Source organism: Crocodylus porosus, unplaced genomic scaffold (assembly GCF_001723895.1).
Source record: "Crocodylus porosus isolate Cpor-Errol unplaced genomic scaffold, CroPor_comp1, whole genome shotgun sequence".
Classification (NCBI taxonomy): Eukaryota; Metazoa; Chordata; order Crocodylia; family Crocodylidae; genus Crocodylus; species Crocodylus porosus.
The window spans coordinates 44,313,570-44,318,652 of NW_017728910.1; the positions used below are offsets into that span (position 1 = coordinate 44,313,570).

At 43.0% G+C, this 5,083-nt stretch overlaps 1 protein-coding gene across 2 annotated transcripts in view; it reads left to right on the plus strand.

Moving 5' to 3' along the window:
- The first annotated feature begins 3,801 nt into the window (after window positions 1–3,801).
- PER2 (period circadian clock 2) overlaps window positions 3,802–5,083 on the plus strand; it is a 63,973-nt gene continuing 62,691 nt past the window's right edge. For both annotated transcript variants that reach the window (XM_019533095.1, XM_019533096.1), the window contains exon 1: window positions 3,802–3,870. The gene's annotated coding sequence lies outside the window, so the exon portion shown is untranslated. The remainder of the gene's footprint in view (window positions 3,871–5,083) is intronic.

The following is a 5,083-nucleotide window of genomic DNA, read 5'->3' on the forward strand; positions in this document are numbered from 1 at the left end:
TGTGCCCCACCTACTACTTTCTTTGCCTCTTCTGTCTTGGTTCTTGTTAGCTGCTTCTCCTCCCATCCTAGTTGCCCTCTGTTTATAATGTTTTTTGTAATGTGCAAAGCGATTTTATACTGTTCATTTTTCTTTGAACACTGCACGGTGCCTACTCAGTTTCCTTTTTCAATACACTATGACTAATCCTATTAATTTACCTTGTGTGTAGAGTGCTGTAGCTACTACTGGCATCAAGCCAGACTGTTATGTTTTAAATTGATGACGCAAGGGCTGGAAGAATACACTGATTGATTGGGCTAGGAGTTTGACATGTATGTGCTAGTTCCTCTAAACATCTCATTACTTTCATAGGAACATCTTGCATGCACACTTTTGTTTAAAACATTTAGGTAGCTGAAATATCAAATTTTGCTGCTAGAAATATTGAAGGTCCAGTTTTCTACTGGGTGTTCAGATGGAAAAAGACCCGCTTTCCTAGAGAAGGATGACTTGGGGATTGAAGTGTTGTTGTGGGACTTTAAAACTGTTTCTGTTTCCTGGTCTGTCATGGGCCTCCTGTGTGACTCAAGTTATGGACTTAGGAACAGATTGCCTTGGGGTAAAAGCATGGGACTTGGCTGTCTGTCATCTCTTCTATGGTAACTGCCTTTGGGCTTGCTCTGATCACACGGTAAGTGAAAGCTCCTCTGTTAATTTCTACTTTACCACAAAGTAAATGCATGCCCATAGAAATTACCATAGAGCAGAGGTTCTCAACTGGGGATGCATGACCAGATTTCAGGGGGGCTGCGTATTTGGCACATTTATGATCTCTGAGGCCAGCTGGGGCAGCCCATGTCTGGGCTGAGCCTCCTGCTGCTGCCAGGTTCATGGAAAGGAGAAAAATGTTGCAAACCATGCATTTCTCCTTGCAGGCTGGCAGTGTTCCAGCCTGCAAGGGGCTGCTTGGAGCTGGGGGGAGCAGAAAGAGGCCAGTCTGGCAGGGGGACCACATGTATGTGTGTGCATGTATACACATGCACATGGCAGCTAGGCAGTGGTGGGGAGCAGTTTCCATAGCTCACTGCAGGTGTGGTGGAGGGGACACATTCCTTCCTCCTGCTTTCTTACAGTTTGCCATGCCTCCTCCATCCCATACCTCGCTCCCTGCTATGGGTTGAAAGGTGAGGGGCACTGGCAGAGCTAGGGGGTGGGGGTTGGGAGCGTGAGGGGGGGGCAGGTTCAAAATGATTGAGAACCACTGTTGTAGAGCATGTTGATTTTAATACCCGTCCTATACTACAGAGGAAGACAACCCTTGCACCATACAGATGGACAGACTATGCCAACCTAAGCTAAAGGACATGTCCTGGTATATCTGCTCTGTTTCATTTGGTGATGTCTGTTTATACCTTTAAACAGGCTTAGGGGTTTCATTGCTGTTCCTTTGTAAAAGGGAAATAGAATTTAGTAAATATTAAATATGTCATGGGAAAGGAAATTATCTCACAGTCTTATTTTTCAGATTTCACTAACTACAAGTCAATTATGGGTGAATTTAGAGTATTTCTTGTTATCTCTGGTTTGGTGTTTGCAGTGTAAAACTAGACTTTTATTTCACTTTTAAATAGTTTTTTATTAAAATCTATTTCTCAAGCCTTTTTGTAGAGTTTACTTATTTGTTTTATTGTTGTTTTTGTTTTTTACAGGACAGTATTAATTGTCGTTTTAGACCTTTATTTGGAAAGAGCCTAATTAACACATTCATTAAGGTGAGTGTCTTACTTACACTTTTCCCTCCCAAATGAGCTGGAATATGTGTGCTCTTTTTTTATTTACTCCATTTATATATTTACTTCTTTCTTTTGCATTAGATAATACCTTAGAGCAATGGTGCATCTCTGTACATTTAAATCTTTTTCTAGATTAATACTAAAGAACATAGTGAATAAAGTTAAAATCGGGCATGTGGCAGTGAGCTGTTTTCTCCCACTAGAAAGTGGAAACCCTCCATTGTTGCACTGAATACCAAATCCTAGATTTGTGGGTGTGATTTTGCTCTTCAGTCATATGGCCTTCTGTTACTTTCAATATTCTGGATTCTTCTTAAAATGAAAGAATTGTGGTGAAGACTCATTTTGGGACCAGAGAATGTATGGGCCTGTCTGAATTGGTCTGCGGGTTTTGGCTCAAAGAATGAAATGGAAACAATTCTTCTGTCAACTTGATTGACACACCAAGCAGCTTTCAGAATATAAGTGCATTCTGGGTCAGCCTACACACCCTGGTATTAGTTTGGATGTGATTTTTCTTCAAATATCCAAGTAGACTTAGTTTTAATCCCTTCCGTAAGGACTGTCTTGTACTTTTGAAGAGGAGAGTTGCCTTTCTAAATAAGTTCAATGAAAGTCTTACATACGAAGCTATAGACAGGCAGATTAAAAAAATAAGCTAAAGTTGCTGAAATGGGGGGGAGGGGAGAACACTAGGGGCAAGGTTGTGAAGAGTGTTGAAGGTAAGGAGAGGCTTGAAACTGAGTCAGTGAAAAAAGCATAGCCAATGCAGAGTTTAAACTAAGTGTAGGTGCAACTTTTGTGACGGGCTAGCTGGCAGTGACTTAGTCCAGGGGTTTTGAAAGGGCAAAAGATGATTGGAGGACTTGGGATTCCCTTTCCTCACCAGTCAGGCCTCAGACCTGCCCTCCATGTCCTCTGATTGGCCCCTTGGGTCACCTGGAGGTGGAGGGGGATAAAAGGGGCAGCCCGGCTGACTCAAAAAAGACCAGCGAGGGCCCACAAGGAAGGAGATTCAAATAGCTGGCAAGAGCGAGCCAGCGGGGCGGGAGCAGTTGCCCCAGAAGAGCCGGAAGGAGTGGGACCTGCTGGCAGCAGCTGGACCCTCAGCAGTGCTGTGTGCGGCCGGCAGGAGAGGCTCCCCAGCTCCAGCAAGGATCTGAGCGGTAACCTGAGAGGTTCCCAGCCCTGCTTCCAGCTCCTCCAGTCAGAGGCCAAACAGTTGGCATGAGGCGGGGGCTCCAGGAAGGTCAAGACCCCTAGCAGCTTGGCATAGTGCCAGTGCTGGTGGCTGTGGGGTAGAGTTTCTGCCTTCCACGTGGGAGACATGAGTTCAAGCTGCCGCTGGGGTGATTTGGGGAGCTTGAGCTAACAGGAAGAAATTCTTCTTGCAGTGGAAAGGGGCCATGGTGTTTTTCCCCTTTCTCCCCCTCCAGGTACTGAGGCTTTATATTCCTTGTCATTTGACATTTTGTATTTTGCCTTTTCTATTTCGCCAACCAGTATTGTTTGTTCTGCTGTTTGTGTTTTACATTTTGGTTAACCTAGTCTTTTGTCCACTGGATGAATATGTCTATGATTGTAAGTGTCTGACATATTGAATCCTTTGTTGAATCCTGACCCTTTGGGGCATTGTAGTGTCCCGTATACCCCCTGGTTTATACTGGTTATATTCCCAGTATTGTTCTCTCATTAAAAGGTATATGGTTAAGTCCCCATTGGTGGTCTGGCTCTGCTCTATAGGGGGAGGAGAGTCCCTACACCTCCCACAGCGCTTGTGCACCTGCTTTGATCCTTCAACTGGAGAGAGGGGTATCTCTTGGAGTACTGCCCAGGTTATACTTTATTTTTGTATGAGTTGAGGGTAAGATTTGTGGCTGGTGATACTTGCATAGAATCAGTGTTATAAAGAGTCTTACTGCAGCGTTCAGTTATTGCAGACAGTTAAATGATCAGAAATATGATCTGTTTTGCTACAAAAACTTTCATGGATGGAGTTTTTAAAGCTGACAGTTTCACAATTCTGTGTTTTAATACTGCAGGTGTGACTTCTGTTCCCTTCAAAAGGGGATTTGGCCAGGATCCCATAATACAGGTGTGTCATCTAATGCAGATTGTTGACTTTTTGTTCATATTTGAAGTCTTCCTGGTATGTTGCCCACATTCTGTATGAAACTTGGTATTAACATTCAGATAAACTAATCGTTTGTTTTCAGCTCACTATTCTCTTTGCATGCTTACTAAACTAGATTTCCTCTTGTGGAAAAGCCCTTGACAAGAAACTTGCTTAGAGGAGTTTTCCTCTTCTCTCTCAAGTCCGAGGCAGAAGATTTTCATTTTGGGGTGAACTATTAACCAGATGCCATAGGACTAAATAAAGGCACTTGCATATATATATTTTTTAAAGCTCTAGGATTTGTTTTGGGAGTTTTTTTAACAAACTTAAAGGATGTTTGAATTTAAACAAATGGGCCTGAAAATTCCTTCTCTGCAATGTAAGAAGCTATGCATCCTCCATATTGCTGTACTTGAAGGTATAGCTTGGCACTGCCTCTTCAATCTCAAATAAGTCTGACATAACTTTTGCTGTTCAAGTCAACGAAATTAAAAAAAAAAAAATTCTAACATTGAACATTTTTATGAAGGTAAAAAATGTACTTCAGTTTTTCCCAAACATCTTAGCAGGGGGAAGCCTGTATTAAACTTTCCAACTGCAGCCTAGGAAGGACTCTGAAACAGTCCATCTTCCAATATGGATCTCATTTTTAGTTGAGTTTAAATAAAAATGCCATGGCTGATGGCACACTGTTAAACTAGATGAAAAATATATCACTTCATGGAGAAAAGGCAAGTCATTTTCAAAGACCTCACTTACTCAAAATAAAAAACCTTTTCAACTGGAAGAATTAGCATAGTGTTTACAGGGAAATGGTAAAAAATGGATGCTGCTAGCAACAAGATGGCAGAGATGGATGCTGCTAGCCATATTTGACTTGGATTTGGCCTGAATCACGGACAATGGTTCCATTTGTTAATGCGGATCACTGTCCCTGATTCGATTCGGCAGAATCTGAAAATTCGATGCTGATTCAGAGAATTGGTGATTTAGCCATAGACACAGCTTTAAACGTGTTTTCTACTTACCTCAAGGTACCAGGCAGCTCATGAATGTTGCGACGCTGGGGCAGATGGAGCGTCCCGCAGGAGTGCAGGGGAGCCTCCGCATGCTCGGCAGTGACTGCGGAAGTGGATGGGAAGTATTTCCAATCCACTTCTGGGTCTGCTAGGGAGTGCGCAGGAGCCCCCCC